The sequence below is a fragment of the Spinacia oleracea genome, chromosome 3, assembly GCF_020520425.1.
Source record: "Spinacia oleracea cultivar Varoflay chromosome 3, BTI_SOV_V1, whole genome shotgun sequence".
Lineage (NCBI taxonomy): Eukaryota > Viridiplantae > Streptophyta > Magnoliopsida > Caryophyllales > Amaranthaceae > Spinacia > Spinacia oleracea.
Window position 1 is genome coordinate 98,713,972 of NC_079489.1, and position 13,700 is coordinate 98,727,671.

The following is a 13,700-nucleotide window of genomic DNA, read 5'->3' on the forward strand; positions in this document are numbered from 1 at the left end:
AAAAACAGGTGACCATGACTTGTGTGACGCACTCCGTCCAATACTTTGACCATCGTCTTACTCCAAGACTCAGTCAAAGTGGGGGTTAACTGTAGACACCTACTTTTGTCCCCATCCCCGAAAGGGAAGGTTCGATGATGAGAACATAAATCTCCACTTGACAACGCATCTCCTATAAAATAACGAATCTCAATCACCCTTTCATTTCAGCCAAAACTACTATTTATAGAAACCTGCTAAAAATAGTAGCTGCCGTAAAAGGTAATTGCTAAAAGTAGTAAGAATAAAAAGATAGAAACCTGTCAGAATTAGGTGTTGCACTCCAACATAAATCCTAAAAGAGATAGAAATTGTAAAAGGAATTATATTCCTATCGCAATTCGATAAAAGAGTTAACGTATTAATTAAACTCATAACGAACCTAGAGTCCGTAAAGGGCCCAATTCGAAAGGAATTCATATTCTAAAATCATTCCACACAAAACCCAATAAATATTGTCCATAATGAGGAAGTTGGAAATCCAGAGTCTCAAAGTTATTTTCTAAGAAACACCATCATTAAGACATGATCTTTAGCAGACTCACACGGCTAATGATCTTCAAGAGGACACAACAACAAGAACATAAACACCTTAGTCTGCTGCTCCTATTTAGTCACAACTCACATTTCAATCCTAGCAGAACTTTAATATAATCAGAGCTATCTATTTAGTCACAACGCATATTTCAATCTTAGCAAAATTTTAAATATAATGAACCTTATTTGGACATTGAAGGATAAATATACATCTGTACTTTTGTGGACAACATTATGAATATTTTGCATTCTAGGAGTTAATAGGACAACGTATACTCCCTCAAATGTCATTAACTTTAACGCAGAGTAGGTACCTAGGACTAGACCGTGAACAAGGTCACTGATATTAAGCACAAGGCATTCTTCACTGCATACTTTTGATTTTGTTTTGTTTACAGAAGCTGAAAAATGGCCCAGCAAAGAAGGAAGAATGTTACTGATATTAATCTCTCTTATAACCCCAGCAAAGAAGGAAGAAGGAAGAATGTTAAGTTTATTAATCTCTCTTATAACCCCAGCAAAGAAGGAAGAAGGAAGAATGTTAAGTTTTGTTTTAGCAAAGAAGGAAGAATGTTAAGTTTATTAATCTCTCTTGATTTTTACAGATTTTGGGGATTATTTTTGTGATTTAGGTTTTCTTCGCATTATTGAATGAACTTACTAATTTGATGTGTAATTTTTTTAAGATGAACTTTGTGAACAATTTGTATTGTCTAAAATTTGTGGTGATATATATATAATAGCACAAAGCATAGTAATCAACGTTAAATTTGCAATTTTTTTTTCCAAAAGATATACGGAGTATATTTGTAAATTAGAAATACATTGTATATCTCTATTCGGAAGAGCTGAGGACGTAAACTAAAGCTATAATTAAGGACTAATTATTGACTAAAATATATGCTTGCCTAAACTATCATATTGTGCTAGGCCAAAATAACGGAATAATTATTGACCAAAAGATATGCTAATCTAATTTATAAGATTACACAATATTCTAATTATACATAATTTATCAAATTAAATTACAAAATGCCTAAAATCAAACCGCAGTAAAGGGCCTTCATAAGTTCACAACTTAATTCAATTACAAAATGCCTAGAATGAAAGAGCTATAAAACCCCATGACAAACTAATACAAGAAGAACTCATTGGAAATCTCGGAATAATCGCCATGGCCGAGGGAGATCCAACGACTACGCTTCTCCGCCCCTAAAGTTGGAAACTCAACCATTTACATTTAACTAGATATATAATACAGGCACGCATCGCGTGCATATAAAACTAGTCTCCTATAAAATAACGAATCTCAATCACCCTCTTCATTTCACCCGAAACCTGCTATTTATAGAAACCTGCTATTTATGGAAACCTGCTAAAAAGAGTAACTGCCGTAATGGGTAGTTGTTAAAAGTGGCAAGTCATAAAAGATAGAAACATGTCAGAATTAGGTGTTGCACTCCAACATAAATCCTAAATGAGATAGCAGTTGCGAGAGAATCCTATTCCTAATATGATTCGAAAATAAGAGTTACGTATTAAATTAGAATCCTAACGAGCCTAGAGTTCGTAACGGGCCCAGACGCATCCCGTCATAAAATTAATACGCACTAAAAGACTCGATTAAGTCTCATACACTCCGGATGCTAAGAGCCCGAATCTGACAAAGAAACGGCCCAAACATCAATTTCAACGCCCAGCACTGGGCGCTGAAATTGCCTGGATCCTATTTTCAATGCCCAGAGCTGGGCGCTGAATTCTTTGACGCCCAGCCCTGGGCGCTGAAAATACCTGGGACGTGTTCTTTCCTAATTCCTCGTGGATTAGAGTTCTACAATTCTATCTTTCCACGAACTCTTTTCTATAAATATACCCCCAAGTTCGACGTGAAAAACACAACACACAATTCATATTCTTAGTATTGACTCTAAACCCCTAAGCCTAAGCCTCACGCTGCGAAATTGATCACGCGTTCTGTCGCAATCGATCCAAAAATCGAACAGAACGCATCCTGTCCCGTAATTTGAGATTCGTTAAATAAAAGGAGAAATAGCAAAGTCAAAGTGGTTAGTTTTCTAAAAACCGTGATGCACCTCTCAAGGGTGCGTCGTAATGTGTCCCTTTTCCATGGTTTAATTGCTTTCCTCGCCCTTTTATGAACTGTTAAACTAATTAAATCTGATTGTTCTATCACGCCTAATAAAGATAACATTTTTGGGAAATTGGATTATCATGCTAGGTCCCTTAATACAATCTAAATCAGATAATCGCGCTGGATCTAGTATTATATGTTGCATATTGTTAAAATCAACTCAGATTAGTTTAATAGTTAACGCATGTCCCTTCAATTATTTATGCTGAGCTAGTAAGGATATCCTGCCTCTGGAGTTATCGAAGAGCGAGTACTCCTCTCGGTAGTTACAGTCCCCCGAACCCTCAATCTCTACCTTGCTGGTGTATGTTGAGAGATCCCCACACCAGGGATCACAAGGGAACCTACGGCCGTCGTGGTCAAACATAATTGCACTCCCTTTATGTCACGGTAACCGGGTTTTGTCAGTTTTTCTCATTGTCGTTAAAAACTGAATGACGACTCCTATATTACTAGTCAATTGGGTGTAAACTCACAAGAAATCCAATTACACTTGATTTGACAAAAAGAAACGTCACACCCACGAGGGACGAGGTCACGCATTAGCCTCGTGCTTTTTCGACCCCCTCACAGCAGGAGGATGTCTTTGGCGAGCTTCCGCTGAGCTTTGCGGGTTTTTCCTGTTTAGGAAGTATGCTTTTGTGTTGTTCTGCCCTTTTGTATTTGTATTTGTATAGTTTCCTGAGTTGTCTGCTCTATAGGTGGTTTGGCGTCCCTTTGCTGGTGCGCCTATACCTGTTCCGGCCACGCAGGCCCACTTCTTGTCTCAGCGCCGGGTCTTGCTCCCGGGGTTGTACCGCCAAATGTGGTATTTGGGGGAACGAGTTTCTCTTCAACATAGTACGAGGGGCAGGCTTGTCCCTAAAGACCCACCGGAGACCATGTTAGCGCGAGATAAAGATGTCGCCCAACTCAATTTGAATGCTCGGGGCGATGCTGTTTGTCTCCCTTGGGAGAACTTTATAGATAGGATAGGCCTTCATGGGGACCTTTTGAAGAGGCTTGCTCCACCTGTACGCTTCGTACTGCCGGTGAGCTTTTGAATTTTGTATCTTGTACTCTTGTATTCTTGTATTCTTGTATTCTTGTATGATTGTATCATTGCATGAGTGCTTGTAGGAGGAGGAGATCGACCCCGATGATATTTCCTATGCTGACAGGGTTATCCGCTATGAAAACTCGGATGGGGAGCAGGTGGAGGTGACCGTTCCTGTAGCTTCTCCTCCACACCGGAGGTCGTATGATGCTGTACCGGAGCATTATGCAGCTGTAAGTACCGTTGTATTTTCTTGAAACTATTTGTAATCTTGTAAACTATTTGAAGAGGCATTCTGATGTTGATAGGGGAGATGTTTCCTTTGTATATGCTGACCCCACCAGGAATTCTTTCGGAGGTCAGGGCAGTTCGATGCCTTTTACGCCACCCCCTGCTTCTTACTTCGGAGCGAGTAGCTCTCAGCCTTGAAGTGCTGATTCTTGGGCTTACTGGTATGAGATGGAGCGGATACGACAGACCAAATCTGCTCTACTTGAGATAGAGTTAGACCAATCTGAACTAGTTTTGGATCACTGCTGTTAAAAAGGTTAACTTTTTCTGTTTCCTCAATTATGGGCATCCTGTTTTCATGATTTTCATTAGCTTTTAGTATTTCAAGGTCAGTTTCTTGTGAAGCAAAGTTGTTTGGATTAGAGGTGTGTTTTGAAATTGGACTTGAAGAGTAGGAGAAAATTGAATTATTATTAAAATTGGCAATCATTTCATCGACAGTTTTAACTTGAAGGTCGACCTTTAGAGGCTCTTGATTGATGCAAGATTCTAGCCCTAGACTCTTAGACTCATCACTAGACTCGGATCCAGACTCATCCTCTGACTCAGACTCGCTCATCATAGATCCTTCACCCACAGTAATCTTGAACATTTTGCCATTTGGAGCAGAGATCTTGAGGGATTTCCTCCAGCCTTTGACCATCTTCTCACTTGGAGTAATCAGCTTAAATGGGTCAAAATCTTCGATATGAGTGATCATTTGAACCATAGTAACTTCAGGAATTATCGGTGTTACTTCTTGGCCGAACAAGAGACCAAAAGCTGATGAATCAAGGCATTCAGGGGTAGCCTTGTTTTGTATCGGAGGGACATCCTCGTGGAAGTGACAGTCTTGAAAGATCTCGAACCCTGGATAGAAAACCCCTTTTGTAGTATCATAGAAGGGCTCTGGGAAGTCGAAGTATAGGTCATCCTCTCCTTCTTTTATGAATTGTCCATTGAGTGTACGCTGATAGGGAGGTATTTTGAATTGATCATTACCAGCTCGACGGGCCCTTATCTTAGCCTCTTACTGCTTGTTGTCGTGCTTAGTTAGTTTGCATCCCAGACCGCAACAGTTAGTCTGACCATGGGTCTTGAAAGGAGACTCGGTAGGAGGTGGCAGAGTAGTGCCCAAGAAGCGCCCACGCTTAATCATTATGTGCCTTGCCATGAGATTCATTTTTGACTCAATGGCTCCTACTTCAGCACTGAACCCCCAAAGGTCTTCATCATTTGTCATCATGTCTATTAATATCAGAGCCTTGTCAGCTATCTTGGTTCTTGGATGGGATGCATTTAGAGTAATGACATTTCCTTGGACCCCCATTCGGACTTTCTGGTGAAGTGAGGATGGCACCGCTTTGAGGTCATGGATCCAAGGTCTCCCCAAAAGGAGATTGAAACTTGCTTTGATATTGAGCACTTGAAAGATCACTTTGCGCTCCATTGGGCATGTTCGGAGTAGAAGAGTGAGAGTTCCCATTGCTTCCCAACGAGTGTTGTCATAGGCACGAACACCTTGGGAGGAACTAGAAAAGTCAATAGGAGGGAAACCCAAAATTTCAGCCGTGCGAAGAGGACCCACATTGATGGCTGACCCATTATCCACTAGAGTCATGGGGATGATTTTGTCTTTGTATTCAACGGTCAGATAAAGATCCTTGTGATGGCTTGCCCCTTCAGGTGGGAGGTCTTCATTTGTAAAGGTAATTCCTTCTTCCAGATTTGTAAGTAACCCGATCAGCTCGTCTGGAGTGACTTCTGGGGTGACATTTATCTTGACAAGAGCATTGATTAGAGCAGTGCGATGTTCCACGGAGGAAGCCATGAGTTTCCAAATGTTAACCTCTGCCTTTGTGCGCTTCAATTGCTTGATCAAAGGATTCTCCTCGATGGGTAGAGGGATATTAGTTGCCGGTGTCGTCCTGTTCACTGGCTCTTGAATTCGACCGGATTTAGTCATGACCTGAACACTCTTTTCTGCCTTAGGGTTCAAGTACCAGTCGGCGCTCACTATTTCTTGGCATTCATCGTCAGAGATGTCCTCAATAGCAGGGTCTTGGTATATGTCTTCATCGTCGCTGGCCCATATCCCACAAATGTCTTCTTGGGGTAATCCGGTAACGAACCCAGACTCCGAACCTTCACTTGGTTGCACAAGGTGCGGCATAGGCCTTTGATTATGAAAGATTTCCTCTACCTCGAAAGGACCCACAACATGGAAGAGAGTTTCCTGATTGTCTTCGAGAGCCCTTATGCAAGCCTCAGCTTCTTCAACACGTTCATAGAGCTCTGCTACAGCCGTTGCTAGTGAAGTCATCTTGAATAGGATTTTGAGAGAATGAGTTCGAGCACCTAGTTACAATATGATTTGAATTTTTTATTTCCTGACACATGATATGATATGCATGCAATGAATAAGACCTAGACTAGCCTTTAAGTGCCACTCCGAAGATTCTTGATTTTGTATTTGTATTTGGGATTTGCAACCCGTTGGAAATATTTGAAAGGAGCTTCATTCTTTTGTGGAAGTTTGGAACATCGAGAAAGAAGATTTTGATCTATTGGAACTTGGACTATTTTAGGGGAATTTCGACCCATCGGAATTTGAAAATTGGACTTGTATTATTTCAAGGGATTTTCAACCCATTGGAAATATTTTAGGAGATTGGATTTTGTAGTATTTCAAGGGAGTTTCAACTCGATCGATAGAGAATTCAAGGGGATATCAACCCAATCAAAATGGTATTGGATTTTTTATTATTTCAAGGGGATTTCAACCCGTCAATATTTTAGGGGAGTTTTAACCCATTGGATTTCGAAGTATTTTAGGGGGATTTCAACCCAAAGTAGAATTTGGAATATTTTAGGGGAATTTCAACCTGAAGTGGAATTTGGAATATTTTAGGGGAATTTCAACCCGAAGTAGAATTTGGAATATTTTAGGGGAATTTCAACCCGATGGATTTCGAAGTATTTTTGGGGGATTTCAACCCATTGAAATTCGAAGTATTTTAGGGGGACTTCAACCCTAGAGAAAAGAAATTGGATTTTGTACTATATTGGGGGATTTTCAACCCATTGGAATTTGAGAACTGGACTTGTATTATTTCAAGGGATTTTCAACCCATTGTAAATATTTTCGAATTTTGTATTTGGGAACAATGGAAGGCAAGGATTTTTTGTAGCTTGAAGATGAATTTGAAATTTGAATTTGACTCGGAGTTTGAACTTTGAAATGGAAAAGACGCATTTTTGTATAGGGTATGAGGCTTTGAATTTTGAAAATCCCGGCATTACGCCGCCATGGATTTGAGACATTGGATTTGGAATTTTGGAAGTCTGGCATCATGCCGCCGTGGACATTGAATTTTGAAGTGTTTGGTCATGGAATTTTTAATTTGAAATTGAATGAGGAAAATTTCGGCATCACGCCATCATTGATTTGGAATTTGAAGTTTTCGAATATAGCACTTGAGATTTGAAAGATTGAATTTCGAACTTGACGTTTGAAATATGGAATGGAAAAGTCGGTATTACGACAGCATGAGTTTGGACATTTGAACTTGAAGTTTTGATATTGGAATTGGCAACTTGATTTTGAGGTTTGAAAGATGGAATTAGAGATTTGAATGCTTGAACTAGAATTGAATTTTCGAACTTGGAAATTGAATGTCGGCATTATGACGCCGTTGAATGGAAATTGGAATTTGGACTAGAAAATCCGGCATTATGAAGCCGTTGGATTGAATTTTGAATTTCGGAATTTGAATTTGTAATAGAAAATCCGACATCTATTACTTAGATTTATTTACATGGGTCGAATATCTCCTATGGAGTCTTTCGTGTTTGATTTAGTAAATGCCTTTACTTAATCCAAAACAATATTCTAAGATCTTTTGAATATAGATCTTAATACCCAGTATGTACTAAGTTTCGTCTTCGTCCATCATTGGAATAATTTCAAATCTAAATCATTAGCATTTGAATGTTACTTCATAATAGAGAAATATGTGTGTGATACACATAGGACCAATTAAGTTTTTATGTACTCCCACTAAACTTCTTATATATCTATAAGAATCATGTACATTTTATGAAACTAAAGTACTTATTAGGTTCACTAAAATACAGTTCCAATTCCCAATTGCTTGCTTAAATCCATACTTAGATTTCATAAGCTAGCTTTCCTTTTCAAGCATTTATTTGGATCCACAAATCCTATGACATGCCATGTACAAAGTTTCTTCCAACATTTGATTAAGGAATGAGTTTTGTCATCCAATTGCCATATGTACCAATATGCAATCATTGCTTGATTTATAAACTTGAGCATTACGATTTTGCATGAGGTTTCAACACAATCCACACCGTGAATTTGCTTGTAACCTTTAGCAACTAATCTAGCTTTGTGTGTGAACACAATTCCATGTTTGATGGTTTTTATCCTTAAAACCAATTTGCAACCAATAGATGTAAATCATTCTTGCAAATCAACAAAATTTCAATTTTGTCATCAAAACATTACGTATGTTTTATGGCCTTTAACCAATTAAACATTTAGTCTATATATGGCCTCTAACCATTTTAGGGAATCTATATTTCGTCATAGCTTTCTTACAAGTCACAAACTCATTACCATTCTTGAAAATAGTTTGACTGCAAGTTGTAGGTTTCTTCACTATCTAATAGACGAATCTCACAGTTTCAATGACCTGAACTCTATGCCTACTTGGGTATAGAACATCAAACAATAGAATATCAATAGCCAATTAAAAGTCCTTTGAATATTCTGTTCTCCTTGAAGCACTTGTTAAGTCTTCTAAGAGATGTCTATTCTTTAAAGCCACTTCTAAAGTCCTTAAAGAATATGTGTTCGGATTTTCTGAAGAACTTCTAAAAGCCTCCGGAATGTCCGTTTATGTTTGTTGTTCGCCTCGAGGTCTATTTTCTCCCACTTGTCATTTTGGAAACGAATCTCCAAAAGGACATTATTTCGAGCAAACAAACATTATGTTCTCAAAAATTCGTGGTAGAAACAATACCCTTGTGTCTCATTTGAATAAATCACAATGAAACATATATCTATACTTGGGCCTCAGTTTGTTGAATAACAAACACTAAGCTCCCACTGAGTTTAGCAACTCCTTATATATATATAAATATATATATATATATAAATATATATATAAATAAATATATATATATATATATATATATATATATATATATATATATATATATATATATATATATATATATATATTATTGAAAAGATATTCTGAAATTACTTTTCAATAGCTTTGACGAATTTGGTTTAGTTTGGTGGTAGTTGAGCATTTTGTTTATTGAAATTATAGGAAAAAATCTTTAAGATTCATCATTGATCGAATCAAGTACCAATTGACTTCGATCATTCCAACGTAGATATGTCATATCTTATGGAGCTAGATCGTGAGATTACAACACAAAATCATTTATGATCATCTTTGGTCTTAAAGTAATCATCGTCATGATTTAACCTAGATCTTTATGATTTCTTGCCAAGTGGATTTTATACTTCTGAATCTTTGAACTAGCCAAACAGATTCAAACTTGTATCATATTGAGTAAATAAACCAATATTCACTCAAATCTAGGTGAAATAATAAAGTCATAAAATATTTCTTTAGCTTTGAACTCTATTGTCTAGGTGTTCTAACAATAGTTCATATCTTTTGTTACTTTCAACAAGTAAGACTTGCTTTGTCTTGAATGATCTAGAAATCAATCAACTTTCAAAATTCCATCAAAATAGAGCTTTTGAATGTTAACTTGTTGATATGGTCTAAGTAACAATGCTAAAGGTTAGTGGAACTCAAATCAAGAGATTGATTTGAACCTAGTATTGATTTTATTGTTAAAAAGTTGTTTGTTTTAATCAAGCATACATGACTTAACCCGTAAATGACCATTTCATTCAAATAAACAAACAAACCTTTTTTTTTTCTTGAATGTGAGTCTTTTTGTGTTTGAAAAACAAATTTAGGTATACTGATTATGGAACAAAATAGCCATTATGTTCCAGCCTTGAAAGGACTTAAAACAAACTAGATGACCCTACAACTAATGTAGCAATACCATGCTTCATTTCCCACTTGTAGGTCATTAGTGTATCCTATCTTCCATCGTTTGAGTTATTACTGAAGTAAGAACCTCAAGCGGTATATGATACCAAGGAAGTTTGTTTGCTAGGTTACTTTTGTTTAAACATAAACTTATAGGTAGAAACGAAATTGTAATTTCTTTCACTTGTTCCTAGTTTTCCTATTTCTTGTACCCTTTCTTATAGTCTTAAGAATTGAATTCTTAGTGTTGAGTTTTATATTTTGTTAGACATGTCCAATGTCACTCCAACAAGGTTCTTACCATTTAATTTATGTTGAATATTTTTCTTCAACTAGATGATCTTACCATAAGCTTCTAAAGTTCTCTAAGCATTGATCTATTCGAATGTCTAGGAACTAGACTCATTCGAGAATTAAATGGACAAATATATTTGTTTGTTAACCATTGGTAAAGTTGAGTGTTAAACTCAATGCTTTATGATCTCAAAACTACATTGTATTTTGAATCTACAAGAACCAATTGGTTTTCCATTAGACTTTAATACTCGAAAACAACAATAAAAGTCGCTAAAAGAAACGTACATTTTAAATTGCTCATTTTCTCTCATTTCCGTGAATCTTTCTTGGATTCACTACCAATCGAGAAATTTTACTGTTACCTTTCTGAAAGGATTTACTGCAGTGAAAGATATTTAATTAAAAAACAGTAATTAAAACATACATTGAAGCATGCAAAATCTAAACATTTATCAGGAGTAATAACTTGAAAATTAAAGCAATCATGCAATTTGAACAAGTCATTGGTATTTTATTCGAAATATTTAGTCCCGGCAGGTGTAAATAAAATGAATCCAAGATCCTTAAATTATTGAAGAATTAAGCACATTATGTATTTAGACTCAATTCTAAAATCTTTTAGGTAAGCAAAAGCCTTTTGCTAATAGTCTAGAAACTACTCTTGGTTGATAGGTACGTCTAAGAACTTATTAGGTAAACCTATCGATTTTGCCACGACATAAAAGGACTCCTTACTTATATCGTTGAGTTTCACCAAAACTAACATGTACTCACAATTATTTGTGTACCTTACCCCTTTAGGATCAATAAGTAACACCTCGCTATGGCGGAAAAATATTACTTAGATTGATGTAAAGGTTATCCAAGTAAGTGTTATTTTGGCATGACACCTTTAACTCAATTTTTAAAGTTTGGAACTTAAGGCTCTTACTATGTTGGTTAGATTTTAAGTGAACTAAAATCCTTAATCATGCAACATAATCAAGCCATAATCTCATGCATAATTAAGACATACTAAAAGCAATAAATAACTTAAAGCATGCATAAGATTTAAATGTGATCTAGTATGGCCCGACTTCATCTTGAAGCTTCAACTTCAAACTCCGTCTTTGAAAATGGATTGGAAACTCCGTCTTGAATTTCACCATGGGAGGCGCCATTTACTTCAAATAGTATATGTTATAATTAAAACTAATTACAACTATTTGATGGTACCGAGACCATATTTAAAAGGAAAAATTGATATTATCGGTCCCAACTATGGCCGATTTACTTTAAAAGGTCCCAACTTTTGATTATGTCAGGGTGGTCCCAACTATAGAGAGTGTTTTCCAAAAATGGTCCCTTAGTTAAAATTAAGTGCTAAATAACTTAATTAACACTCATATCTCTCGTGCAATAATCATATTTTTTAATTAAATGAAGTAAATGGAACAGTATGATATGCTTAAATCAACTTAATTAATAGTTTAATAAACCAAAGGACCATTCTTGGAAAACACACCTTAAAGTTGAGACCACTCTAGAATAATCAAAAGTTGGGACCTTTAAAAGTTAAACGGCCATAGTTGGAACTGTCAATATCAATTTTTCCTATTTAAAATAAAAACTTTGGTGCATTGGACCAATTTTAAATTCAAATTAATGGTACGCATACCATAGTTTCTATCCTATTTGGGCCATACTAGTCATTTTCCATAACCTGCAAAACAGTACATTTACAATATACCATTCACCCATTCATTTATCAATGAATGGCCCACATAGCAAGTTAGTAGGAAAAATCATGCATCACATAAACATTTGCAACAACTAATCAAGGGTTCCAATAATCTACAAATTATTCAACCTTATTACTTCTAATCGAGTTATTTTAACCTTAAAGGAATGTAGATCTAATCAAGAGTTAATGACTAAAATCTCACACTAAAACCAATAAATTTACATGCTCTACAAATTTCAAACATAAAATTGTATTTCCTAGTTCAACCAGAAACTTACAAATTTAATTAAAATTTAAAGCTCATATAAAATAATATTTAAATCCCTTTATTTTATTTTCGGTTGATCAAAATTAATTAATTTAAATTTATCAAGGTTTTAATTTTAGTAACATAATTATTATAAAATAATTTATAATAATTAAATTAATCATAATTAAATTCCGAGAAAAAAATTAAATTACGAAATTAAATTTAATTAAAATCGTTTTCAACCGAAACATAAACAAAACAGCCCAAACGTACCAAGGCAAGGCCATAGGACGAAGCCCATGCCTCGCCCAAGCACCAACTCTGCAGCGCCCATGGGCCGCGTGCACAAGGCAGCGCCCAGGGTCCGCGTAGCTGCTCGCCGAGTGATGCACCGCAGCAGCGCACAAGCCTCGTGTTGTGCCTGCTCCCTGCTGCTCGCTGGCTGCGCGCTGGGCAGGGGCTCGCACAGCGGCACGCGAGCTCCCTTGCTCGTTGTGCTGCTACCTTGCGTCGTGCCTTGTGCTACGATGCATCATCGCCCAATTTTGCTCGACTACCCGCATAGCACACACGGCACAGGGCCTAGCCTGCCGCACATGCCTTGCTTGCTCATTGCTTCGTACAGCATGGGCGACGAGCTCCCTTGCTCGTCGTCGCATGCCCGCACTATGCAACACCCCTTAAGGGTAACACTTATCTTACACTGCTTCGTGCGTGCAAATCGGTTTTATAAAAAATAATAATTTTTATATTTTAAATTTAACGACAAATTAATAAATCATATTAATTTCATTAAATTTGGGCGAAAAATTGAAAATTTATTATTCAAATTAATTTTCGATTACATGTATTTTTAGGGATTAAAATCTAGTTCATAATATTTTAAAACTTTTCAATTTAAACCAATTTTATGGTGGTTTTTAATCATAGGATCCTAATTAAATTGTCAATTAATTATGAAATTCAAATCAAATTCTAAATTATTTGAAATTCAACAAATTAATTACAATTACAAATTAGGTTGTATAATTAACAAGATTAGGCCTTAAAATTGTTAAACATATACAGTAGGTCAATCATAGATTCAAGATTTACATACAAGATTCACAATTATTTAATTTAACATCATAAAAATTACAAATTTTGCATTCGAAAAACTAAAACCTCCGTAACGTCATAGTTAGGCTTCGAATATGGGAATTCTGGATTCGGCATCAAATCATTGATTTTTTTGAAAATTTTAAAACGTCCTTTACATGCGAAATTCACTATAAAAACATAAGATT